Source organism: Ascidiella aspersa, chromosome 4 (assembly GCF_963924565.1).
Source record: "Ascidiella aspersa chromosome 4, kaAscAspe10.2, whole genome shotgun sequence".
Classification (NCBI taxonomy): Eukaryota; Metazoa; Chordata; class Ascidiacea; order Phlebobranchia; family Ascidiidae; genus Ascidiella; species Ascidiella aspersa.
This window is the reverse complement of record NC_139450.1, coordinates 23,711,432-23,730,748: the sequence shown is the minus strand read 5'-3', so window position 1 is coordinate 23,730,748 and position 19,317 is coordinate 23,711,432. Positions and strand designations below refer to the sequence as shown.

The following is a 19,317-nucleotide window of genomic DNA, read 5'->3' as shown; positions in this document are numbered from 1 at the left end:
AGCAATACAGCCTACGACCATACCATGTTGAATGCACCCGATCTCGTCCGATCTCGGAAGTTAAGCAACGTCGGGATTGGTTAGTACTTGGATGGGTGACCGCCTAGGAATACCAATTGTCGTAGGCAAAATATGATTTATTCAAGTTTTTATATTTTTAAATAGATTAGACCAAAAAATGTTGACCAATACTGGCTACGACCATACCAGGTTGAATGCACCCGATCTCGTCCGATCTCGGAAGTTAAGCAACGTCGGGATTGGTTGGTACTTGGATGGGCGACCGCCTAGGAATACCAATTGCCATAGGCAAAATATGATTTTCAGAAAATATATTTAAATGTTAACATTTTTAACGATTTTAGACCAAAAAATGTTGATCAATACTGTCTACGACCATACCAGGTTGAATGCACACGATTTAGTACGATCTCGGAAGTTAAGCAACGTCGGGATTGGTTAGTACTTGGATGGGTGACCGCCTAGGAATACCAATTGTCGTAGGCTAAATATGATTTATTCAAGTTTTTACATTTTTAAGTAGATTAGACCATAAATGTTGACCAATACTGTCTACGACCATACCAGGTTGAATGCACCCGATCTCGTCCGATCTCGGAAGTTAAGCAACGTCGGGATTGGTTAGTACTTGGATGGGTGACCGCCTAGGAATACCAATTGTCGTAGGCAAAATATGATTTATTTAATTTTTTACATTTTTTTATAGATTAGACCAAAAAATATTGAGCAATACTGACTACGACCATACCAGGTTGAATGCACCCGTTCTGGTCCGATCTCGGAAGTTAAGCAACGTCGGGATTGGTTGGTACTTGGATGGGTGACCGCCTAGGAATACCAATTGTCATAGGCAAAATATGATTTTTAAAATATATTTAATGTTAACATTTTTAAAGATTTTAGACCAAAAAATGTTGATCAATACTGTCTACGACCATACCAGGTTGAATGCAACCGATCTCGTCCGATCTCGGAAGTTAAGCAACGTCGGGATTGGTTAGTACTTGGATGGGTGACCGCCTAGGAATACCAATTGTCGTAGGCAATATATGATTTATTTAAGTTTTTACATTTTTAAATAGATTAGACCAAAAAATCTTGAGCCATTCTGCCTACGACCATACCATGTTGAATGCACCCGATCTCGTCCGTTCTCGGAAGTTAAGCAACGTCGGGATTGGTTAGTACTTGGATGGGTGACCGCCTAGGAATACCAATTGTCGTAGGCAAAATATGATTTATTTAAGTTTTTATTTTTTTAAATATATTTAAATGTTAACATTTTTAAAGATTTTAGACCAAAAAATGTTGACCAATACTGTCTACGACCATACCAGGTTGAAAGCACCCGATCTCGTCCGATCTCGGAAGTTAAGCAACGTCGGGATTGGTTAGTACTTGGATGGGTGACCGCCTAGGAATACCAATTGTCGTAGGCACAATACGATTTATTTAAGTTTTTACAGTTTTAAATAGATTAGACCATAAATGTTGACCAAAACTTTCTACGACCATACCAGGTTGAATGCACCCGATCTCGTCCGATCTCGGACGTTAAGCAACGTCGGGATTGGTTAGCACTTGGATGGGTGACCGCCTAGGAATACCAATTGTCATAGGCAAAATATGATTTTTAATATATATTTAAATGTTAACATTTTTAAAGATTTTAGACGAAAAAATGTTGACCAATGCTGTCTACGACCATACCAGGTTGAATGCACCTGATCTCGTCCGATCTTGGAAAATAAGCAACGTCGGGATTGGTTTCACTTGGATGGGTGACCGCCTAGGAATACCAATTGTCATAGGAAAAATATGATTTTTAAAATTTATTTAAATTTCAACATTTTCAAAGATTTTGGACCAAAAAATGTTGACCAATACTGTCTACGACCATACCAGGTTGAATGCACCCGATCTCGTCCGATCTCGGAAGTTAAGCAACGTCGGGATTGGTTAGTACTTGGATGGGTGACCGCCTAGGAATACCAATTGTCATAGGAAAAATGTGATTTTTTAAATTTTAATATTTTCAAAGATTTTAGACCAAAAAATGTTGACCAATACTGTCTACGACCATTCCAGGTTGAATGCACCCGATCTCGTCCCATCACGTAAGTTAAGCAACGTCGGGATAGGTGAGTACTTGGATGGGTGACCGCCTAGGAATACCAATTGTCGTATGCAAAATATGATTTATTTAAGTTTTTACATTTTTTATAGATTAGACCAAAAAATGTTGACCAATACTGTCTGCGACCATACCAGGTTGAATGCACCCGATCTCGTCCGATCTCGGAAGTTAAGCAACGTCGGGATTGGTTGGTACTTGGATGGGTGACCGCCTAGGAATACCAATTGTCATAGGCAAAATATGATTTTTAATATATATTTAAATGTTAACATTTTTAAAGATTTTAGACCAAAAAATGTTGACCAATACTGTCTACGACCATACCAGGTTGAATGCACCTGATCTCGTCCGATCTTGGAAGATAAGCAACGTCGGGATTGGTTGGTACTTGGATGGGTGACCGCCTAGGAATACCAATTGTCGTAGGCAAAATATGATTTATTTAAGTTTTTACATTTTTAAATAGATTAGACCATAAATGTTGACCAATACTGACTACGACCATACCAGGTTGAATGCACCCGATCTCGTCCGATCTCGGAAGTTAAGCAACGTCGGGATTGGTTGGTACTTGGATGGGTGACCGCCTAGGAATACCAATTGTCATAGGAAAAATGTGATTTATTTAAGTTTTTACATTTTTAAATAGATTAGACCATAAATGTTGACCAATACTGACTACGACCATCCCAGGTTGAATGCACCCGATCTCGTCCGATCTCGGAAGTTAAGCAACGTCGGGATTGGTTGGTACTTGGATGGGTGACCGCCTAGGAATACCAATTGTCATAGGAAAAATGTGATTTTTTAAATTTTAACATTTTCAAAGATTTTAGACCAAAAAATGTTGACCAATACTGTCTACGACCATTCCAGGTTGAATGCACCCAATCTCGTCCGATCTCGGAAGTTAAGCAACGTCGGGATTGGTGAGTACTTGGACGGGTGACCGCCTAGGAATACCAATTGTCGAAGGCAAAATATGATTTATTTAAGTTTTTACATTTTTTATAGATTAGACCAAAAAATGTTGTGCAATACTGACTACGACCATACCAGGTTGAAAGCACCCGATCTCGTCCGATCTCGGAAGTTAAGCAACGTCGGGATTGGTTAGTACTTGGATGGGTGACCGCCTAGGAATACCAATTGTCGTAGGCAAAATATGATTTATTCAAGTTTTTACATTTTTAAATAGATTAGACCAAAAAATGTTGACCAATACTGGCTACGACCATACCAGATTGAATGCACCCGATCTCGTCCGAACTCGGAAGTTAAGCAACGCCGGGATTGGTTAGTACTTGGATGGGTGACCGCCTAGGAACACCAATTGTCGTAGGCACAATATGATTTATTTAGGTTTTTACATTTTTAAATAGATTAGACCATAAATGTTGACCAATACTGTCTACGACCATACCAGTTTGAATGCACCAGATCTCGTCCGATCTCGGAAGTTAAGCAACGTCGGGATTGGTTAGTACTTGGATGGGTGACCGCCTAGGAATACCAATTGTCGTAGGCACAATATGATTTATTTAAGTTTTTACAATTTTAAATAGATTAGACCATAAATGTTGACCAATACTGACTACGACCATACCAGGTTGAATGCACCCGATCTCGTCCGATCTCGGAAGTTAAGCAACGTCGGGATTGGTTGGTACTTGGATGGATGACCGCCTAGGAATACCAATTGTCATAGGAAAAATATGATTTTTAATATTTATTTAATGTTAACATTTTTAAAGATTTTAGACCAAAAAATGTTCATCAATACTGTCTACGACCATACCAGGTTGAATGTAACCGATCTCGTCCGATCTCGGAAGTTAAGCAACGTCGTGATTGGTTAGTACTTGGATGGGTGACCGCCTAGGAATACCAATTGTCGTAGGCAATATATGATTTATTTAAGTTTTTACATTTTTAAATAGATTAGACCAAAAAATGTTGAGCAATACAGCCTACGACCATACCATGTTGAATGCACCCGATCTCGTCCGATCTCGGAAGTTAAGCAACGTCGGGATTGGTTAGTACTTGGATGGGTGACCGCCTAGGAATACCAATTGTCGTAGGCAAAATATGATTTATTTAAGTTTTTATTTGTTAAAATATATTTAAATGTTAACATTTTTAAAGATTTTAGACCAAAAAATGTTGATCAATACTTTTTACGACCATACCAGGTTGAAAGCACCCGATCTCGTCCGATCTCGGAAGTTAAGCAACGTCGGGATTGGTTAGTACTTGGATGGGTGACCGCCTAGGAATACCAATTGTCGTAGGCAAAATATGATTTATTCAAGTTTTTATATTTTTAAATAGATTAGACCAAAAAATGTTGACCAATACTGGCTACGACCATACCAGGTTGAATGCACCCGATCTCGTCCGATCTCGGAAGTTAAGCAACGTCGGGATTGGTTGGTACTTGGATGGGCGACCGCCTAGGAATACCAATTGCCATAGGCAAAATATGATTTTCAGAAAATATATTTAAATGTTAACATTTTTAACGATTTTAGACCAAAAAATGTTGATCAATACTGTCTACGACCATACCAGGTTGAATGCACACGATCTCGTACGATCTCGGAAGTTAAGCAACGTCGGGATTGGTTAGTACTTGGATGGGTGACCGCCTAGGAATACCAATTGTCGTAGGCTAAATATGATTTATTCAAGTTTTTACATTTTTAAATAGATTAGACCATAAATGTTGACCAATACTGTCTACGACCATACCAGGTTGAATGCACCCGATCTCGTCCGATCTCGGAAGTTAAGCAACGTCGGGATTGGTTAGTACTTGGATGGGTGACCGCCTAGGAATACCAATTGTCGTAGGCAAAATATGATTTATTTAATTTTTTACATTTTTTTATAGATTAGACCAAAAAATATTGAGCAATACTGACTACGACCATACCAGGTTGAATGCACCCGTTCTCGTCCGATCTCGGAAGTTAAGCAACGTCGGGATTGGTTGGTACTTGGATGGGTGACCGCCTAGGAATACCAATTGTCATAGGCAAAATATGATTTTTAAAATATATTTAATGTTAACATTTTTAAAGATTTTAGACCAAAAAATGTTGATCAATACTGTCTACGACCATACCAGGTTGAATGCAACCGATCTCGTCCGATCTCGGAAGTTAAGCAACGTCGGGATTGGTTAGTACTTGGATGGGTGACCGCCTAGGAATACCAATTGTCGTAGGCAATATATGATTTATTTAAGTTTTTACATTTTTAAATAGATTAGACCAAAAAATCTTGAGCAATTCTGCCTACGACCATACCATGTTGAATGCACCCGATCTCGTCCGTTCTCGGAAGTTAAGCAACGTCGGGATTGGTTAGTACTTGGATGGGTGACCGCCTAGGAATACCAATTGTCGTAGGCAAAATATGATTTATTTAAGTTTTTATTTTTTTAAATATATTTAAATGTTAACATTTTTAAAGATTTTAGACCAAAAAATGTTGACCAATACTGTCTACGACCATACCAGGTTGAAAGCACCCGATCTCGTCCGATCTCGGAAGTTAAGCAACGTCGGGATTGGTTAGTACTTGGATGGGTGACCGCCTAGGAATACCAATTGTCGTAGGCACAATACGATTTATTTAAGTTTTTACAGTTTTAAATAGATTAGACCATAAATGTTGACCAAAACTTTCTACGACCATACCAGGTTGAATGCACCCGATCTCGTCCGATCTCGGACGTTAAGCAACGTCGGGATTGGTTAGCACTTGGATGGGTGACCGCCTAGGAATACCAATTGTCATAGGCAAAATATGATTTTTAATATATATTTAAATGTTAACATTTTTAAAGATTTTAGACGAAAAAATGTTGACCAATGCTGTCTACGACCATACCAGGTTGAATGCACCTGATCTCGTCCGATCTTGGAAAATAAGCAACGTCGGGATTGGTTTCACTTGGATGGGTGACCGCCTAGGAATACCAATTGTCATAGGAAAAATATGATTTTTAAAATTTATTTAAATTTCAACATTTTCAAAGATTTTGGACCAAAAAATGTTGACCAATACTGTCTACGACCATACCAGGTTGAATGCACCCGATCTCGTCCGATCTCGGAAGTTAAGCAACGTCGGGATTGGTTAGTACTTGGATGGGTGACCGCCTAGGAATACCAATTGTCATAGGAAAAATGTGATTTTTTAAATTTTAATATTTTCAAAGATTTTAGACCAAAAAATGTTGACCAATACTGTCTACGACCATTCCAGGTTGAATGCACCCGATCTCGTCCCATCACGGAAGTTAAGCAACGTCGGGATAGGTGAGTACTTGGATGGGTGACCGCCTAGGAATACCAATTGTCGTATGCAAAATATGATTTATTTAAGTTTTTACATTTTTTATAGATTAGACCAAAAAATGTTGACCAATACTGTCTGCGACCATACCAGGTTGAATGCACCCGATCTCGTCCGATCTCGGAAGTTAAGCAACGTCGGGATTGGTTGGTACTTGGATGGGTGACCGCCTAGGAATACCAATTGTCATAGGCAAAATATGATTTTTAATATATATTTAAATGTTAACATTTTTAAAGATTTTAGACCAAAAAATGTTGACCAATACTGTCTATGACCATACCAGGTTGAATGCACCTGATCTCGTCCGATCTTGGAAGATAAGCAACGTCGGGATTGGTTGGTACTTGGATGGGTGACCGCCTAGGAATACCAATTGTCGTAGGCAAAATATATTTATTTAAGTTTTTACATTTTTAAATAGATTAGACCATAAATGTTGACCAATACTGACTACGACCATACCAGGTTGAATGCACCCGATCTCGTCCGATCTCGGAAGTTAAGCAACGTCGGGATTGGTTGGTACTTGGATGGGTGACCGCCTAGGAATACCAATTGTCATAGGAAAAATGTGATTTATTTAAGTTTTTACATTTTTAAATAGATTAGACCATAAATGTTGACCAATACTGACTACGACCATCCCAGGTTGAATGCACCCGATCTCGTCCGATCTCGGAAGTTAAGCAACGTCGGGATTGGTTGGTACTTGGATGGGTGACCGCCTAGGAATACCAATTGTCATAGGAAAAATGTGATTTTTTAAATTTTAACATTTTCAAAGATTTTAGACCAAAAAATATTGACCAATACTGTCTACGACCATTCCAGGTTGAATGCACCCAATCTCGTCCGATCTCGGAAGTTAAGCAACGTCGGGATTGGTGAGTACTTGGACGGGTGACCGCCTAGGAATACCAATTGTCGTAGGCAAAATATGATTTATTTAAGTTTTTACATTTTTTATAGATTAGACCAAAAAATGTTGTGCAATACTGACTACGACCATACCAGGTTGAAAGCACCCGATCTCGTCCGATCTCGGAAGTTAAGCAACGTTGGGATTGGTTAGTACTTGGATGGGTGACCGCCTAGGAATACCAATTGTCGTAGGCAAAATATGATTTATTCAAGTTTTTACATTTTTAAATAGATTAGACCAAAAAATGTTGACCAATACTGGCTACGACCATACCAGATTGAATGCACCCGATCTCGTCCGAACTCGGAAGTTAAGCAACGCCGGGATTGGTTAGTACTTGGATGGGTGACCGCCTAGGAACACCAATTGTCGTAGGCACAATATGATTTATTTAGGTTTTTACATTTTTAAATAGATTAGACCATAAATGTTGACCAATACTGTCTACGACCATACCAGTTTGAATGCACCAGATCTCGTCCGATCTCGAAAGTTAAGCAACGTCGGGATTGGTTAGTACTTGGATGGGTGACCGCCTAGGAATACCAATTGCCATAGGCAAAATATGATTTTCAGAAAATATATTTAAATGTTAACATTTTTAACGATTTTAGACCAAAAAATGTTGATCAATACTGTCTACGACCATACCAGGTTGAATGCACACGATCTCGTACGATCTCGGAAGTTAAGCAACGTCGGGATTGGTTAGTACTTGGATGGGTGACCGCCTAGGAATACCAATTGTCGTAGGCTAAATATGATTTATTCAAGTTTTTACATTTTTAAATAGATTAGACCATAAATGTTGACCAATACTGTCTACGACCATACCAGGTTGAATGCACCCGATCTCGTCCGATCTCGGAAGTTAAGCAACGTCGGGATTGGTTAGTACTTGGATGGGTGACCGCCTAGGAATACCAATTGTCGTAGGCAAAATATGATTTATTTAATTTTTTACATTTTTTTATAGATTAGACCAAAAAATATTGAGCAATACTGACTACGACCATACCAGGTTGAATGCACCCGTTCTCGTCCGATCTCGGAAGTTAAGCAACGTCGGGATTGGTTGGTACTTGGATGGGTGACCGCCTAGGAATACCAATTGTCATAGGCAAAATATGATTTTTAAAATATATTTAATGTTAACATTTTTAAAGATTTTAGACCAAAAAATATTGATCAATACTGTCTACGACCATACCAGGTTGAATGCAACCGATCTCGTCCGATCTCGGAAGTTAAGCAACGTCGGGATTGGTTAGTACTTGGATGGGTGACCGCCTAGGAATACCAATTGTCGTAGGCAATATATGATTTATTTAAGTTTTTACATTTTTAAATAGATTAGACCAAAAAATCTTGAGCAATTCTGCCTACGACCATACCATGTTGAATGCACCCGATCTCGTCCGTTCTCGGAAGTTAAGCAACGTCGGGATTGGTTAGTACTTGGATGGGTGACCGCCTAGGAATACCAATTGTCGTAGGCAAAATATGATTTATTTAAGTTTTTATTTTTTTAAATATATTTAAATGTTAACATTTTTAAAGATTTTAGACCAAAAAATGTTGACCAATACTGTCTACGACCATACCAGGTTGAAAGCACCCGATCTCGTCCGATCTCGGAAGTTAAGCAACGTCGGGATTGGTTAGTACTTGGATGGGTGACCGCCTAGGAATACCAATTGTCGTAGGCACAATACGATTTATTTAAGTTTTTACAGTTTTAAATAGATTAGACCATAAATGTTGACCAAAACTTTCTACGACCATACCAGGTTGAATGCACCCGATCTCGTCCGATCTCGGACGTTAAGCAACGTCGGGATTGGTTAGCACTTGGATGGGTGACCGCCTAGGAATACCAATTGTCATAGGCAAAATATGATTTTTAATATATATTTAAATGTTAACATTTTTAAAGATTTTAGACGAAAAAATGTTGACCAATGCTGTCTACGACCATACCAGGTTGAATGCACCTGATCTCGTCCGATCTTGGAAAATAAGCAACGTCGGGATTGGTTTCACTTGGATGGGTGACCGCCTAGGAATACCAATTGTCATAGGAAAAATATGATTTTTAAAATTTATTTAAATTTCAACATTTTCAAAGATTTTGGACCAAAAAATGTTGACCAATACTGTCTACGACCATACCAGGTTGAATGCACCCGATCTCGTCCGATCTCGGAAGTTAAGCAACGTCGGGATTGGTTAGTACTTGGATGGGTGACCGCCTAGGAATACCAATTGTCATAGGAAAAATGTGATTTTTTAAATTTTAATATTTTCAAAGATTTTAGACCAAAAAATGTTGACCAATACTGTCTACGACCATTCCAGGTTGAATGCACCCGATCTCGTCCCATCACGGAAGTTAAGCAACGTCGGGATAGGTGAGTACTTGGATGGGTGACCGCCTAGGAATACCAATTGTCGTATGCAAAATATGATTTATTTAAGTTTTTACATTTTTTATAGATTAGACCAAAAAATGTTGACCAATACTGTCTGCGACCATACCAGGTTGAATGCACCCGATCTCGTCCGATCTCGGAAGTTAAGCAACGTCGGGATTGGTTGGTACTTGGATGGGTGACCGCCTAGGAATACCAATTGTCATAGGCAAAATATGATTTTTAATATATATTTAAATGTTAACATTTTTAAAGATTTTAGACCAAAAAATGTTGACCAATGCTGTCTATGACCATACCAGGTTGAATGCACCTGATCTCGTCCGATCTTGGAAGATAAGCAACGTCGGGATTGGTTGGTACTTGGATGGGTGACCGCCTAGGAATACCAATTGTCGTAGGCAAAATATGATTTATTTAAGTTTTTACATTTTTAAATAGATTAGACCATAAATGTTGACCAATACTGACTACGACCATACCAGGTTGAATGCACCCGATCTCGTCCGATCTCGGAAGTTAAGCAACGTCGGGATTGGTTGGTACTTGGATGGGTGACCGCCTAGGAATACCAATTGTCATAGGAAAAATGTGATTTATTTAAGTTTTTACATTTTTAAATAGATTAGACCATAAATGTTGACCAATACTGACTACGACCATCCCAGGTTGAATGCACCCGATCTCGTCCGATCTCGGAAGTTAAGCAACGTCGGGATTGGTTGGTACTTGGATGGGTGACCGCCTAGGAATACCAATTGTCATAGGAAAAATGTGATTTTTTAAATTTTAACATTTTCACAGATTTTAGACCAAAAAATATTGACCAATACTGTCTACGACCATTCCAGGTTGAATGCACCCAATCTCGTCCGATCTCGGAAGTTAAGCAACGTCGGGATTGGTGAGTACTTGGACGGGTGACCGCCTAGGAATACCAATTGTCGTAGGCAAAATATGATTTATTTAAGTTTTTACATTTTTTATAGATTAGACCAAAAAATGTTGTGCAATACTGACTACGACCATACCAGGTTGAAAGCACCCGATCTCGTCCGATCTCGGAAGTTAAGCAACGTTGGGATTGGTTAGTACTTGGATGGGTGACCGCCTAGGAATACCAATTGTCGTAGGCAAAATATGATTTATTCAAGTTTTTACATTTTTAAATAGATTAGACCAAAAAATGTTGACCAATACTGGCTACGACCATACCAGATTGAATGCACCCGATCTCGTCCGAACTCGGAAGTTAAGCAACGCCGAGATTGGTTAGTACTTGGATGGGTGACCGCCTAGGAACACCAATTGTCGTAGGCACAATATGATTTATTTAGGTTTTTACATTTTTAAATAGATTAGACCATAAATGTTGACCAATACTGTCTACGACCATACCAGTTTGAATGCACCAGATCTCGTCCGATCTCGGAAGTTAAGCAACGTCGGGATTGGTTAGTACTTGGATGGGTGACCGCCTAGGAATACCAATTGTCGTAGGCACAATATGATTTATTTAAGTTTTTACAATTTTAAATAGATTAGACCATAAATGTTGACCAATACTGACTACGACCATACCAGGTTGAATGCACCCGATCTCGTCCGATCTCGGAAGTTAAGCAACGTCGGGATTGGTTGGTACTTGGATGGATGACCGCCTAGGAATACCAATTGTCATAGGAAAAATATGATTTTTAATATTTATTTAAATTTTAACATTTTCAAAGATTTTAGACCAAAAAATGTTGACCAATACTGTCTACGACCATACCAGGTTGAATGCACCCGATCTCGTCCGATCTCGGAAGTTAAGCAACGTCGGGTTTGGTGAGTTCTTGGATGGGTGACCGCCTAGGAATACCAATTGTCTTAGGCACAATATGATGTATTTAAGTTTTTAAATTTTTAAATAGATTAGACCATAAATGTTGACCAAAACTGTCTACGACCATACCAGGTTAAATGCACCCGATCTCGTCCGATCTCGGAAGTTAAGCAACGTCGGGATTGGTTAGTACTTGGATGGGTGACCGCCTAGGAATACCAATTGTCGTAGGCACAATATGATTTATTTAAGTTTTTACATTTTTAAATAGATTAGACAGTAAATGTTGACCAATACTGACTACTACCATACCAGGTTGAATGCACCCGATCTCGTCCGATCTCGGAAGTTAAGCAACGTCGGGATTGGTTGGGACTTGGATGGGTGACCGCCTAGGAATACCAATTGTCATAGGCAAAATATGATTTTTAAAATATATTTAATGTTAACATTTTTAAAGATTTTAGACCAAAAAATGTTCATCAATACTGTCTACGACCATACCAGGTTGAATGTAACCGATCTCGTCCGATCTCGGAAGTTAAGCAACGTCGTGATTGGTTAGTACTTGGATGGGTGACCGCCTAGGAATACCAATTGTCGTAGGCAATATATGATTTATTTAAGTTTTTACATTTTTAAATAGATTAGACCAAAAAATGTTGAGCAATACAGCCTACGACCATACCATGTTGAATGCACCCGATCTCGTCCGATCTCGGAAGTTAAGCAACGTCGGGATTGGTTAGTACTTGGATGGGTGACCGCCTAGGAATACCAATTGTCGTAGGCAAAATATGATTTATTTAAGTTTTTATTTGTTAAAATATATTTAAATGTTAACATTTTTAAAGATTTTAGACCAAAAAATGTTGATCAATACTTTTTACGACCATACCAGGTTGAAAGCACCCGATCTCGTCCGATCTCGGAAGTTAAGCAACGTCGGGATTGGTTAGTACTTGGATGGGTGACCGCCTAGGAATACCAATTGTCGTAGGCAAAATATGATTTATTCAAGTTTTTATATTTTTAAATAGATTAGACCAAAAAATGTTGACCAATACTGGCTACGACCATACCAGGTTGAATGCACCCGATCTCGTCCGATCTCGGAAGTTAAGCAACGTCGGGATTGGTTGGTACTTGGATGGGCGACCGCCTAGGAATACCAATTGCCATAGGCAAAATATGATTTTCAGAAAATATATTTAAATGTTAACATTTTTAACGATTTTAGACCAAAAAATGTTGATCAATACTGTCTACGACCATACCAGGTTGAATGCACACGATCTCGTACGATCTCGGAAGTTAAGCAACGTCGGGATTGGTTAGTACTTGGATGGGTGACCGCCTAGGAATACCAATTGTCGTAGGCTAAATATGATTTATTCAAGTTTTTACATTTTTAAATAGATTAGACCATAAATGTTGACCAATACTGTCTACGACCATACCAGGTTGAATGCACCCGATCTCGTCCGATCTCGGAAGTTAAGCAACGTCGGGATTGGTTAGTACTTGGATGGGTGACCGCCTAGGAATACCAATTGTCGTAGGCAAAATATGATTTATTTAATTTTTTACATTTTTTTATAGATTAGACCAAAAAATATTGAGCAATACTGACTACGACCATACCAGGTTGAATGCACCCGTTCTCGTCCGATCTCGGAAGTTAAGCAACGTCGGGATTGGTTGGTACTTGGATGGGTGACCGCCTAGGAATACCAATTGTCATAGGCAAAATATGATTTTTAAAATATATTTAATGTTAACATTTTTAAAGATTTTAGACCAAAAAATGTTGATCAATACTGTCTACGACCATACCAGGTTGAATGCAACCGATCTCGTCCGATCTCGGAAGTTAAGCAACGTCGGGATTGGTTAGTACTTGGATGGGTGACCGCCTAGGAATACCAATTGTCGTAGGCAATATATGATTTATTTAAGTTTTTACATTTTTAAATAGATTAGACCAAAAAATCTTGAGCAATTCTGCCTACGACCATACCATGTTGAATGCACCCGATCTCGTCCGTTCTCGGAAGTTAAGCAACGTCGGGATTGGTTAGTACTTGGATGGGTGACCGCCTAGGAATACCAATTGTCGTAGGCAAAATATGATTTATTTAAGTTTTTATTTTTTTAAATATATTTAAATGTTAACATTTTTAAAGATTTTAGACCAAAAAATGTTGACCAATACTGTCTACGACCATACCAGGTTGAAAGCACCCGATCTCGTCCGATCTCGGAAGTTAAGCAACGTCGGGATTGGTTAGTACTTGGATGGGTGACCGCCTAGGAATACCAATTGTCGTAGGCAGAATACGATTTATTTAAGTTTTTACAGTTTTAAATAGATTAGACCATAAATGTTGACCAAAACTTTCTACGACCATACCAGGTTGAATGCACCCGATCTCGTCCGATCTCGGACGTTAAGCAACGTCGGGATTGGTTAGCACTTGGATGGGTGACCGCCTAGGAATACCAATTGTCATAGGCAAAATATGATTTTTAATATATATTTAAATGTTAACATTTTTAAAGATTTTAGACGAAAAAATGTTGACCAATGCTGTCTACGACCATACCAGGTTGAATGCACCTGATCTCGTCCGATCTTGGAAAATAAGCAACGTCGGGATTGGTTTCACTTGGATGGGTGACCGCCTAGGAATACCAATTGTCATAGGAAAAATATGATTTTTAAAATTTATTTAAATTTCAACATTTTCAAAGATTTTGGACCAAAAAATGTTGACCAATACTGTCTACGACCATTCCAGGTTGAATGCACCCGATCTCGTCCCATCACGGAAGTTAAGCAACGTCGGGATAGGTGAGTACTTGGATGGGTGACCGCCTAGGAATACCAATTGTCGTATGCAAAATATGATTTATTTAAGTTTTTACATTTTTTATAGATTAGACCAAAAAATGTTGACCAATACTGTCTGCGACCATACCAGGTTGAATGCACCCGATCTCGTCCGATCTCGGAAGTTAAGCAACGTCGGGATTGGTTGGTACTTGGATGGGTGACCGCCTAGGAATACCAATTGTCATAGGCAAAATATGATTTTTAATATATATTTAAATGTTAACATTTTTAAAGATTTTAGACCAAAAAATGTTGACCAATACTGTCTACGACCATACCAGGTTGAATGCACCTGATCTCGTCCGATCTTGGAAGATAAGCAACGTCGGGATTGGTTGGTACTTGGATGGGTGACCGCCTAGGAATACCAATTGTCGTAGGCAAAATATGATTTATTTAAGTTTTTACATTTTTAAATAGATTAGACCATAAATGTTGACCAATACTGACTACGACCATACCAGGTTGAATGCACCCGATCTCGTCCGATCTCGGAAGTTAAGCAACGTCGGGATTGGTTGGTACTTGGATGGGTGACCGCCTAGGAATACCAATTGTCATAGGAAAAATGTGATTTTTTAAATTTTAACATTTTCAAAGATTTTAGACCAAAAAATGTTGACAAATACTGTCTACGACCATACCAGGTTGAATGCACCTGATCTCGTCCGATCTTGGAAGATAAGCAACGTCGGGATTGGTTAGTACTTGGAGTGGTGACCGCCTAGGAATACCAATTGTCGTTGGCACAATATGATTTATTTAAGTTTTTACAGTTTTAAATAGATTAGACCATAAATGTTGACCAAAACTTTCTAAAACCATACCAGGTTGAATGCACCCGATCTCGTCCGATCTCGGACGTTAAGCAACGTCAGGATTGGTTAGCACTTGGATGGGTGACCGCCTAGGAATACCAATTGTCATAGGCAAAATATGATTTTTAATATATATTTAAATGTTAACATTTTTAAAGATTTTAGACCAAAAAATGTTGACCAATGCTGTCTACGACCATACCAGGTTGAATGCACCTGATCTCGTCCGATCTTGGAAGATAAGCAACGTCGGGATTGGTTGGTACTTGGATGGGTGACCGCCTAGGAATACCAATTGTCATAGGAAAAATATGATTTTTAAAATTTATTTAAATTTCAACATTTTCAAAGATTTTAGACCAAAAAATGTTGACCAATACTGTCTACGACCATACCAGGTTGAATGCACCCGATCTCGTCCGATCTCGGAAGTTAAGCAACGTCGGGATTGGTGAGTACTTGGATGGGTGACCGCCTAGGAATACCATTTGTCGTAGGCAAATATGATTTATTTAAGTTTTTACATTTTTAAATAGATTAGACCATAAATGTTGTCCAATACTGACTACGACCATACCAGGTTGAATGCACCCGATCTCGTCCGATCTCGGAAGTTAAGCAACGTCGGGATTGGTTGGTACTTGGATGGGTGACCGCCTAGGAATACCAATTGTCATAGGAAAAATGTGATTTTTTAAATTTTAACATTTTCAAAGATTTTAGACCAAAAAATGTTGACCAATACTGTCTACGACCATTCCAGGTTGAATGCACCCGATCTCGTCCCATCTCGGAAGTTAAGCAACGTCGGGATTGGTGAGTACTTGGATGGGTGACCGCCTAGGAATACCAATTGTCGTATGCAAAATATGATTTATTTAAGTTTTTACATTTTTTATAGATTAGACCAAAAAATGTTGTGCAATACTCACTACGACCATACCGGGTTGAATGCACCCGATCTCGTCCGATCTCGGAAGTTAAGCAACGTCGGGATTGGTTGGTACTTGGATGGGTGACCGCCTAGGAATACCAATTGTCATAGGCAAAATATGATTTTTAATATATATTTAAATGTTAACATTTTTAAAGATTTTAGACCAAAAAATGTTGACCAATACTGTCTACGACCATACCAGGTTGAATGCACCTGATCTCGTCCGATCTTTGAAGATAAGCAACGTCGGGATTGGTTGGTACTTGGATGGGTGACCGCCTAGGAATAACAATTGTCGTAGGCAAAATATGATTTATTTAAGTTTTTACATTTTTAAATAGATTAGACCATAAATGTTGACCAATACTGACTACGACCATACCAGGTTGAATGCACCCGATCTCGTCCGATCTCGGAAGTTAAGCAACGTCGGGATTGGTTGGTACTTGGATGGGTGACCGCCTAGGAATACCAATTGTCATAGGAAAAATGTGATTTTTTAAATTTTAACATTTTCAAAGATTTTAGACCAAAAAATGTTGACCAATACTGTCTACGACCATTCCAGGTTGAATGCACCCGATCTCGTCCGATCTCGGAAGTTGAGCAACGTCGGGATTAGTGAGTACTTGGATGGGTGACCGCCTAGGAATACCAATTGTCGTAGGCAAAATATGATTTATTTAAGTTTTTATATTTTTTATAGATTAGACCAAAAAATGTTGTGCAATACTGACTACGACCATACCAGGTTGAATGCACCCGATCTCGTCCGATCTCGGAAGTTAAGCAACGTCGGGATTGGTTGGTACTTGGATGGGTGACCGCCTAGGAATACCAATTGTCATAGGCAAAATATGATTTTTAATATATATTTAAATGTTAACATTTTTAAAGATTTTAGACCAAAAAATGTTGACCAATACTGTCTACGACCATACCAGGTTGAATGCACCTGATCTCGTCCGATCTTGGAAGATAAGCAACGTCGGGATTGATTGGTACTTGGATGGGTGACCGCCTAGGAATACCAATTGTCATAGGAAAAATATGATTTTTAAAATTTATTTAAATTTCAACATTTTCAAAGATTTTAGACCAAAAAATGTTGACCAATACTGGCTACGACCATACCAGGTTGAATGCACCCGATCTCGCCCGATCTCGGAAGTTAAGCAACGTCGGGATTGGTGAGTACTTGGATGGGTGACCGCCTAGGAATACCAATTGTCGTAGGCAAAATATGATTTATTTAAGTTTTTACATTTTTAAATAGATTAGACCATAAATGTTGACCAATACTGACTACGACCATACCAGGTTGAATGCACCCGATCTCGTCCGATCTCGGAAGTTAAGCAACGTCGGGATTGGTTGGTACTTGGATGGGTGACCGCCTAGGAATACCAATTGTCATAGGAAAAATTTGATTTTTTAAATTTTACATTTTCAAAGATTTTAGACCAAAAAATGTTGACCAATACTGTCTACGACCATTCCATGTTGAATGCACCCGATCTCGTCCGATCTCGGAAGTTAAGCAACGTCGGGATTGGTGAGTACTTGGATGGGTGACCGCCTAGGAATACCAATTGTCGTAGGCAAAATATGATTTATTTAAGTTTTTACAGTTTTTATAGATTAGACCAAAAAATGTTGTGCAATACTGACTACGACCATACCAGGTTGAATGCACCCGTTCTCGTCCGATCTCGGAAGTTAAGCAACGTCGGGATTGGTTGGTACTTGGATGGGTGACCGCCTAGGAATACCAATTGTCATAGGCAAAATATGATTTTTAATATATATTTAAATGTTAACATTTTTAAAGATTTTAGACCAAAAAATGTTGACCAGTACTGTCTACGACCATACCAGGTTGAATGCACCTGATCTCGTCCGATCTTGGAAGATAAGCAACGTCGGGATTTGTTGGTACTTGGATGGGTGACCGCCTAGGAATACAAATTGTCATAGGAAAAATATGATTTTTAAAATTTATTTAAACTTCAACATTTTCAAAGATTTTAGACCAAAAAATGTTGACCTATACTGTCTACCACCATACCAGGTTGAATGCACACGATCTCGTCCGATCTCGGAAGTTAAGCAACGTCGGGATTGGTGAGTACTTGGATGGGTGACCGCCTAGGAATACCAATTGCAGTAGGCAAAATATGATTTATTTAAGTTTTTACATTTTTAAATAGATTAGACCATAAATGTTGACCAATACTGACTACGACCATACCAGGTTGAATGCACCAGATCTCGACCGATCTCGGAAGTTAAGCAACGTCGGGATTGGTTGGTACTTGGATGAGTGACCGCCTAGGAATACCAATTGTCATAGGAAACATGTGATTTTTTAAATTTTAACATTTTCAAAGATTTTAGACCAAAAAATGTTGACCAATACTGTCTACGACCATTCCAGGTTGAATGCACCCGATCTCGTCCGATCTTGGAAGTTAAGCAACGTCGGGATTGGTGAGTACTTGGATGGGTGACCGCCTAGGAATACCAATTGTCGTAGGCAAAATATGATTTATTTAAGTTTTTACATTTTTTATAGATTAGACAAAAAATGTTGTGCAATACTGACTACGACCATACCTGGTTGAATGCACCCGATCTCGTCCGATCTCGGAAGTTAAGCAACGTCGGGATTGGTTGGTACTTGGATGGGTGACCGCCTAGGAATACCAATTGTCATAGGCAAAATATGATTTTTAATATATATTTAAATGTTAAAATTTTTAAAGATTTTAGACCAAAAAATGTTGACCAATACTGTCTACGACCATACCAGGTTGAATGCACCTGATCTCGTCCGATCTTGGAAGATAAGCAACGTCGGGATTGGTTGGTACTTGGATGGGTGACCGCCTAGGAATAACAATTGTCGTAGGCAAAATATGATTTATTTAAGTTTTTACATTTTTAAATAGATTA

The 19,317-nt window shown here is 38.8% G+C and overlaps 32 non-coding genes and 67 pseudogenes across 32 annotated transcripts; all 99 read left to right on the top strand.

Moving 5' to 3' along the window:
• Positions 1-9: 9 nt before the first annotated feature.
• LOC146150487 (5S ribosomal RNA) lies at positions 10-128 on the top strand. The gene has a single exon (XR_014495247.1). It is a non-coding gene; the product is annotated as a 5S ribosomal RNA (ribosomal RNA).
• Positions 129-193: 65 nt separating this feature from the next.
• On the top strand, positions 194-312 carry LOC146150486 (5S ribosomal RNA; annotated as a pseudogene).
• Positions 313-388: 76 nt separating this feature from the next.
• Positions 389-507, top strand: LOC146150485 (5S ribosomal RNA; annotated as a pseudogene).
• Positions 508-571: 64 nt separating this feature from the next.
• Positions 572-690, top strand: LOC146150484 (5S ribosomal RNA). Its single transcript, XR_014496948.1, has one exon. It is a non-coding gene; the product is annotated as a 5S ribosomal RNA (ribosomal RNA).
• A 65-nt stretch (positions 691-755) lies between these two features.
• Positions 756-874, top strand: LOC146150483 (5S ribosomal RNA; annotated as a pseudogene).
• Positions 875-947: 73 nt separating this feature from the next.
• Positions 948-1,066, top strand: LOC146150482 (5S ribosomal RNA). The gene has a single exon (XR_014496922.1). It is a non-coding gene; the product is annotated as a 5S ribosomal RNA (ribosomal RNA).
• A 65-nt stretch (positions 1,067-1,131) lies between these two features.
• LOC146150481 (5S ribosomal RNA) lies at positions 1,132-1,250 on the top strand. The gene has a single exon (XR_014495637.1). It is a non-coding gene; the product is annotated as a 5S ribosomal RNA (ribosomal RNA).
• Positions 1,251-1,341: 91 nt separating this feature from the next.
• Positions 1,342-1,460, top strand: LOC146150480 (5S ribosomal RNA). Its single transcript, XR_014495162.1, has one exon. It is a non-coding gene; the product is annotated as a 5S ribosomal RNA (ribosomal RNA).
• A 64-nt stretch (positions 1,461-1,524) lies between these two features.
• On the top strand, positions 1,525-1,643 carry LOC146150479 (5S ribosomal RNA; annotated as a pseudogene).
• Positions 1,644-1,909: 266 nt separating this feature from the next.
• LOC146150478 (5S ribosomal RNA) lies at positions 1,910-2,028 on the top strand (annotated as a pseudogene).
• Positions 2,029-2,092: 64 nt separating this feature from the next.
• On the top strand, positions 2,093-2,211 carry LOC146150477 (5S ribosomal RNA; annotated as a pseudogene).
• A 64-nt stretch (positions 2,212-2,275) lies between these two features.
• Positions 2,276-2,394, top strand: LOC146150476 (5S ribosomal RNA; annotated as a pseudogene).
• A 74-nt stretch (positions 2,395-2,468) lies between these two features.
• Positions 2,469-2,587, top strand: LOC146150475 (5S ribosomal RNA; annotated as a pseudogene).
• A 64-nt stretch (positions 2,588-2,651) lies between these two features.
• On the top strand, positions 2,652-2,770 carry LOC146150474 (5S ribosomal RNA; annotated as a pseudogene).
• A 64-nt stretch (positions 2,771-2,834) lies between these two features.
• LOC146150473 (5S ribosomal RNA) lies at positions 2,835-2,953 on the top strand (annotated as a pseudogene).
• Positions 2,954-3,017: 64 nt separating this feature from the next.
• Positions 3,018-3,136, top strand: LOC146150472 (5S ribosomal RNA; annotated as a pseudogene).
• Positions 3,137-3,200: 64 nt separating this feature from the next.
• On the top strand, positions 3,201-3,319 carry LOC146150471 (5S ribosomal RNA). The gene has a single exon (XR_014495601.1). It is a non-coding gene; the product is annotated as a 5S ribosomal RNA (ribosomal RNA).
• Positions 3,320-3,384: 65 nt separating this feature from the next.
• On the top strand, positions 3,385-3,503 carry LOC146150470 (5S ribosomal RNA). The gene has a single exon (XR_014497613.1). It is a non-coding gene; the product is annotated as a 5S ribosomal RNA (ribosomal RNA).
• A 64-nt stretch (positions 3,504-3,567) lies between these two features.
• Positions 3,568-3,686, top strand: LOC146150469 (5S ribosomal RNA; annotated as a pseudogene).
• A 64-nt stretch (positions 3,687-3,750) lies between these two features.
• On the top strand, positions 3,751-3,869 carry LOC146150468 (5S ribosomal RNA; annotated as a pseudogene).
• Positions 3,870-3,942: 73 nt separating this feature from the next.
• On the top strand, positions 3,943-4,061 carry LOC146150467 (5S ribosomal RNA; annotated as a pseudogene).
• Positions 4,062-4,126: 65 nt separating this feature from the next.
• Positions 4,127-4,245, top strand: LOC146150466 (5S ribosomal RNA). The gene has a single exon (XR_014495133.1). It is a non-coding gene; the product is annotated as a 5S ribosomal RNA (ribosomal RNA).
• A 91-nt stretch (positions 4,246-4,336) lies between these two features.
• Positions 4,337-4,455, top strand: LOC146150465 (5S ribosomal RNA). Its single transcript, XR_014496834.1, has one exon. It is a non-coding gene; the product is annotated as a 5S ribosomal RNA (ribosomal RNA).
• Positions 4,456-4,520: 65 nt separating this feature from the next.
• On the top strand, positions 4,521-4,639 carry LOC146150464 (5S ribosomal RNA; annotated as a pseudogene).
• Positions 4,640-4,715: 76 nt separating this feature from the next.
• On the top strand, positions 4,716-4,834 carry LOC146150463 (5S ribosomal RNA). The gene has a single exon (XR_014498036.1). It is a non-coding gene; the product is annotated as a 5S ribosomal RNA (ribosomal RNA).
• Positions 4,835-4,898: 64 nt separating this feature from the next.
• LOC146150462 (5S ribosomal RNA) lies at positions 4,899-5,017 on the top strand. Its single transcript, XR_014496937.1, has one exon. It is a non-coding gene; the product is annotated as a 5S ribosomal RNA (ribosomal RNA).
• A 65-nt stretch (positions 5,018-5,082) lies between these two features.
• LOC146150461 (5S ribosomal RNA) lies at positions 5,083-5,201 on the top strand (annotated as a pseudogene).
• A 73-nt stretch (positions 5,202-5,274) lies between these two features.
• Positions 5,275-5,393, top strand: LOC146150460 (5S ribosomal RNA). The gene has a single exon (XR_014496921.1). It is a non-coding gene; the product is annotated as a 5S ribosomal RNA (ribosomal RNA).
• Positions 5,394-5,458: 65 nt separating this feature from the next.
• Positions 5,459-5,577, top strand: LOC146150459 (5S ribosomal RNA). The gene has a single exon (XR_014495626.1). It is a non-coding gene; the product is annotated as a 5S ribosomal RNA (ribosomal RNA).
• A 91-nt stretch (positions 5,578-5,668) lies between these two features.
• LOC146150458 (5S ribosomal RNA) lies at positions 5,669-5,787 on the top strand. Its single transcript, XR_014495150.1, has one exon. It is a non-coding gene; the product is annotated as a 5S ribosomal RNA (ribosomal RNA).
• A 64-nt stretch (positions 5,788-5,851) lies between these two features.
• LOC146150457 (5S ribosomal RNA) lies at positions 5,852-5,970 on the top strand (annotated as a pseudogene).
• A 266-nt stretch (positions 5,971-6,236) lies between these two features.
• Positions 6,237-6,355, top strand: LOC146150456 (5S ribosomal RNA; annotated as a pseudogene).
• Positions 6,356-6,419: 64 nt separating this feature from the next.
• Positions 6,420-6,538, top strand: LOC146150455 (5S ribosomal RNA; annotated as a pseudogene).
• Positions 6,539-6,602: 64 nt separating this feature from the next.
• On the top strand, positions 6,603-6,721 carry LOC146150454 (5S ribosomal RNA; annotated as a pseudogene).
• Positions 6,722-6,795: 74 nt separating this feature from the next.
• LOC146150453 (5S ribosomal RNA) lies at positions 6,796-6,914 on the top strand (annotated as a pseudogene).
• Positions 6,915-6,977: 63 nt separating this feature from the next.
• LOC146150452 (5S ribosomal RNA) lies at positions 6,978-7,096 on the top strand (annotated as a pseudogene).
• A 64-nt stretch (positions 7,097-7,160) lies between these two features.
• On the top strand, positions 7,161-7,279 carry LOC146150451 (5S ribosomal RNA; annotated as a pseudogene).
• Positions 7,280-7,343: 64 nt separating this feature from the next.
• On the top strand, positions 7,344-7,462 carry LOC146150450 (5S ribosomal RNA; annotated as a pseudogene).
• A 64-nt stretch (positions 7,463-7,526) lies between these two features.
• Positions 7,527-7,645, top strand: LOC146150449 (5S ribosomal RNA). Its single transcript, XR_014495461.1, has one exon. It is a non-coding gene; the product is annotated as a 5S ribosomal RNA (ribosomal RNA).
• Positions 7,646-7,710: 65 nt separating this feature from the next.
• Positions 7,711-7,829, top strand: LOC146150448 (5S ribosomal RNA). The gene has a single exon (XR_014497612.1). It is a non-coding gene; the product is annotated as a 5S ribosomal RNA (ribosomal RNA).
• Positions 7,830-7,893: 64 nt separating this feature from the next.
• Positions 7,894-8,012, top strand: LOC146150447 (5S ribosomal RNA; annotated as a pseudogene).
• Positions 8,013-8,088: 76 nt separating this feature from the next.
• LOC146150446 (5S ribosomal RNA) lies at positions 8,089-8,207 on the top strand. Its single transcript, XR_014498035.1, has one exon. It is a non-coding gene; the product is annotated as a 5S ribosomal RNA (ribosomal RNA).
• A 64-nt stretch (positions 8,208-8,271) lies between these two features.
• LOC146150445 (5S ribosomal RNA) lies at positions 8,272-8,390 on the top strand. Its single transcript, XR_014496926.1, has one exon. It is a non-coding gene; the product is annotated as a 5S ribosomal RNA (ribosomal RNA).
• Positions 8,391-8,455: 65 nt separating this feature from the next.
• On the top strand, positions 8,456-8,574 carry LOC146150444 (5S ribosomal RNA; annotated as a pseudogene).
• Positions 8,575-8,647: 73 nt separating this feature from the next.
• Positions 8,648-8,766, top strand: LOC146150443 (5S ribosomal RNA). Its single transcript, XR_014496919.1, has one exon. It is a non-coding gene; the product is annotated as a 5S ribosomal RNA (ribosomal RNA).
• Positions 8,767-8,831: 65 nt separating this feature from the next.
• LOC146150442 (5S ribosomal RNA) lies at positions 8,832-8,950 on the top strand. The gene has a single exon (XR_014495615.1). It is a non-coding gene; the product is annotated as a 5S ribosomal RNA (ribosomal RNA).
• A 91-nt stretch (positions 8,951-9,041) lies between these two features.
• On the top strand, positions 9,042-9,160 carry LOC146150441 (5S ribosomal RNA). Its single transcript, XR_014495139.1, has one exon. It is a non-coding gene; the product is annotated as a 5S ribosomal RNA (ribosomal RNA).
• A 64-nt stretch (positions 9,161-9,224) lies between these two features.
• Positions 9,225-9,343, top strand: LOC146150440 (5S ribosomal RNA; annotated as a pseudogene).
• A 266-nt stretch (positions 9,344-9,609) lies between these two features.
• Positions 9,610-9,728, top strand: LOC146150439 (5S ribosomal RNA; annotated as a pseudogene).
• Positions 9,729-9,792: 64 nt separating this feature from the next.
• Positions 9,793-9,911, top strand: LOC146150438 (5S ribosomal RNA; annotated as a pseudogene).
• Positions 9,912-9,975: 64 nt separating this feature from the next.
• On the top strand, positions 9,976-10,094 carry LOC146150437 (5S ribosomal RNA; annotated as a pseudogene).
• A 74-nt stretch (positions 10,095-10,168) lies between these two features.
• Positions 10,169-10,287, top strand: LOC146150436 (5S ribosomal RNA; annotated as a pseudogene).
• Positions 10,288-10,351: 64 nt separating this feature from the next.
• LOC146150435 (5S ribosomal RNA) lies at positions 10,352-10,470 on the top strand (annotated as a pseudogene).
• Positions 10,471-10,534: 64 nt separating this feature from the next.
• LOC146150434 (5S ribosomal RNA) lies at positions 10,535-10,653 on the top strand (annotated as a pseudogene).
• A 64-nt stretch (positions 10,654-10,717) lies between these two features.
• On the top strand, positions 10,718-10,836 carry LOC146150433 (5S ribosomal RNA; annotated as a pseudogene).
• Positions 10,837-10,900: 64 nt separating this feature from the next.
• LOC146150432 (5S ribosomal RNA) lies at positions 10,901-11,019 on the top strand. Its single transcript, XR_014495460.1, has one exon. It is a non-coding gene; the product is annotated as a 5S ribosomal RNA (ribosomal RNA).
• A 65-nt stretch (positions 11,020-11,084) lies between these two features.
• LOC146150431 (5S ribosomal RNA) lies at positions 11,085-11,203 on the top strand (annotated as a pseudogene).
• Positions 11,204-11,267: 64 nt separating this feature from the next.
• On the top strand, positions 11,268-11,386 carry LOC146150430 (5S ribosomal RNA; annotated as a pseudogene).
• Positions 11,387-11,450: 64 nt separating this feature from the next.
• LOC146150429 (5S ribosomal RNA) lies at positions 11,451-11,569 on the top strand (annotated as a pseudogene).
• A 74-nt stretch (positions 11,570-11,643) lies between these two features.
• Positions 11,644-11,762, top strand: LOC146150428 (5S ribosomal RNA; annotated as a pseudogene).
• Positions 11,763-11,826: 64 nt separating this feature from the next.
• Positions 11,827-11,945, top strand: LOC146150427 (5S ribosomal RNA). The gene has a single exon (XR_014496946.1). It is a non-coding gene; the product is annotated as a 5S ribosomal RNA (ribosomal RNA).
• Positions 11,946-12,009: 64 nt separating this feature from the next.
• Positions 12,010-12,128, top strand: LOC146150426 (5S ribosomal RNA; annotated as a pseudogene).
• Positions 12,129-12,201: 73 nt separating this feature from the next.
• On the top strand, positions 12,202-12,320 carry LOC146150425 (5S ribosomal RNA; annotated as a pseudogene).
• A 65-nt stretch (positions 12,321-12,385) lies between these two features.
• LOC146150424 (5S ribosomal RNA) lies at positions 12,386-12,504 on the top strand. The gene has a single exon (XR_014495022.1). It is a non-coding gene; the product is annotated as a 5S ribosomal RNA (ribosomal RNA).
• Positions 12,505-12,595: 91 nt separating this feature from the next.
• LOC146150423 (5S ribosomal RNA) lies at positions 12,596-12,714 on the top strand. The gene has a single exon (XR_014496833.1). It is a non-coding gene; the product is annotated as a 5S ribosomal RNA (ribosomal RNA).
• Positions 12,715-12,779: 65 nt separating this feature from the next.
• On the top strand, positions 12,780-12,898 carry LOC146150422 (5S ribosomal RNA; annotated as a pseudogene).
• Positions 12,899-12,974: 76 nt separating this feature from the next.
• LOC146150421 (5S ribosomal RNA) lies at positions 12,975-13,093 on the top strand. Its single transcript, XR_014498033.1, has one exon. It is a non-coding gene; the product is annotated as a 5S ribosomal RNA (ribosomal RNA).
• Positions 13,094-13,157: 64 nt separating this feature from the next.
• Positions 13,158-13,276, top strand: LOC146150420 (5S ribosomal RNA). Its single transcript, XR_014496914.1, has one exon. It is a non-coding gene; the product is annotated as a 5S ribosomal RNA (ribosomal RNA).
• A 65-nt stretch (positions 13,277-13,341) lies between these two features.
• Positions 13,342-13,460, top strand: LOC146150419 (5S ribosomal RNA; annotated as a pseudogene).
• Positions 13,461-13,533: 73 nt separating this feature from the next.
• On the top strand, positions 13,534-13,652 carry LOC146150418 (5S ribosomal RNA). The gene has a single exon (XR_014496918.1). It is a non-coding gene; the product is annotated as a 5S ribosomal RNA (ribosomal RNA).
• A 65-nt stretch (positions 13,653-13,717) lies between these two features.
• Positions 13,718-13,836, top strand: LOC146150417 (5S ribosomal RNA). The gene has a single exon (XR_014495604.1). It is a non-coding gene; the product is annotated as a 5S ribosomal RNA (ribosomal RNA).
• Positions 13,837-13,927: 91 nt separating this feature from the next.
• On the top strand, positions 13,928-14,046 carry LOC146150416 (5S ribosomal RNA). Its single transcript, XR_014495127.1, has one exon. It is a non-coding gene; the product is annotated as a 5S ribosomal RNA (ribosomal RNA).
• A 64-nt stretch (positions 14,047-14,110) lies between these two features.
• LOC146150415 (5S ribosomal RNA) lies at positions 14,111-14,229 on the top strand (annotated as a pseudogene).
• Positions 14,230-14,495: 266 nt separating this feature from the next.
• LOC146150414 (5S ribosomal RNA) lies at positions 14,496-14,614 on the top strand (annotated as a pseudogene).
• A 64-nt stretch (positions 14,615-14,678) lies between these two features.
• On the top strand, positions 14,679-14,797 carry LOC146150413 (5S ribosomal RNA; annotated as a pseudogene).
• Positions 14,798-14,871: 74 nt separating this feature from the next.
• LOC146150412 (5S ribosomal RNA) lies at positions 14,872-14,990 on the top strand (annotated as a pseudogene).
• A 64-nt stretch (positions 14,991-15,054) lies between these two features.
• Positions 15,055-15,173, top strand: LOC146150411 (5S ribosomal RNA; annotated as a pseudogene).
• Positions 15,174-15,237: 64 nt separating this feature from the next.
• On the top strand, positions 15,238-15,356 carry LOC146150410 (5S ribosomal RNA; annotated as a pseudogene).
• Positions 15,357-15,420: 64 nt separating this feature from the next.
• On the top strand, positions 15,421-15,539 carry LOC146150409 (5S ribosomal RNA; annotated as a pseudogene).
• Positions 15,540-15,613: 74 nt separating this feature from the next.
• Positions 15,614-15,732, top strand: LOC146150408 (5S ribosomal RNA; annotated as a pseudogene).
• A 74-nt stretch (positions 15,733-15,806) lies between these two features.
• LOC146150407 (5S ribosomal RNA) lies at positions 15,807-15,925 on the top strand. Its single transcript, XR_014497134.1, has one exon. It is a non-coding gene; the product is annotated as a 5S ribosomal RNA (ribosomal RNA).
• Positions 15,926-15,988: 63 nt separating this feature from the next.
• LOC146150406 (5S ribosomal RNA) lies at positions 15,989-16,107 on the top strand (annotated as a pseudogene).
• A 64-nt stretch (positions 16,108-16,171) lies between these two features.
• LOC146150405 (5S ribosomal RNA) lies at positions 16,172-16,290 on the top strand (annotated as a pseudogene).
• A 64-nt stretch (positions 16,291-16,354) lies between these two features.
• Positions 16,355-16,473, top strand: LOC146150404 (5S ribosomal RNA; annotated as a pseudogene).
• A 74-nt stretch (positions 16,474-16,547) lies between these two features.
• Positions 16,548-16,666, top strand: LOC146150403 (5S ribosomal RNA; annotated as a pseudogene).
• Positions 16,667-16,730: 64 nt separating this feature from the next.
• On the top strand, positions 16,731-16,849 carry LOC146150402 (5S ribosomal RNA; annotated as a pseudogene).
• A 64-nt stretch (positions 16,850-16,913) lies between these two features.
• LOC146150401 (5S ribosomal RNA) lies at positions 16,914-17,032 on the top strand (annotated as a pseudogene).
• Positions 17,033-17,096: 64 nt separating this feature from the next.
• LOC146150400 (5S ribosomal RNA) lies at positions 17,097-17,215 on the top strand (annotated as a pseudogene).
• A 74-nt stretch (positions 17,216-17,289) lies between these two features.
• On the top strand, positions 17,290-17,408 carry LOC146150399 (5S ribosomal RNA; annotated as a pseudogene).
• Positions 17,409-17,482: 74 nt separating this feature from the next.
• LOC146150398 (5S ribosomal RNA) lies at positions 17,483-17,601 on the top strand (annotated as a pseudogene).
• A 64-nt stretch (positions 17,602-17,665) lies between these two features.
• Positions 17,666-17,784, top strand: LOC146150397 (5S ribosomal RNA; annotated as a pseudogene).
• A 63-nt stretch (positions 17,785-17,847) lies between these two features.
• Positions 17,848-17,966, top strand: LOC146150396 (5S ribosomal RNA). Its single transcript, XR_014496019.1, has one exon. It is a non-coding gene; the product is annotated as a 5S ribosomal RNA (ribosomal RNA).
• A 64-nt stretch (positions 17,967-18,030) lies between these two features.
• Positions 18,031-18,149, top strand: LOC146150395 (5S ribosomal RNA; annotated as a pseudogene).
• A 74-nt stretch (positions 18,150-18,223) lies between these two features.
• Positions 18,224-18,342, top strand: LOC146150394 (5S ribosomal RNA; annotated as a pseudogene).
• Positions 18,343-18,416: 74 nt separating this feature from the next.
• LOC146150393 (5S ribosomal RNA) lies at positions 18,417-18,535 on the top strand (annotated as a pseudogene).
• A 64-nt stretch (positions 18,536-18,599) lies between these two features.
• LOC146150392 (5S ribosomal RNA) lies at positions 18,600-18,718 on the top strand (annotated as a pseudogene).
• Positions 18,719-18,782: 64 nt separating this feature from the next.
• LOC146150391 (5S ribosomal RNA) lies at positions 18,783-18,901 on the top strand (annotated as a pseudogene).
• Positions 18,902-18,964: 63 nt separating this feature from the next.
• Positions 18,965-19,083, top strand: LOC146150390 (5S ribosomal RNA; annotated as a pseudogene).
• Positions 19,084-19,157: 74 nt separating this feature from the next.
• On the top strand, positions 19,158-19,276 carry LOC146150389 (5S ribosomal RNA; annotated as a pseudogene).
• Positions 19,277-19,317: the final 41 nt, after the last annotated feature.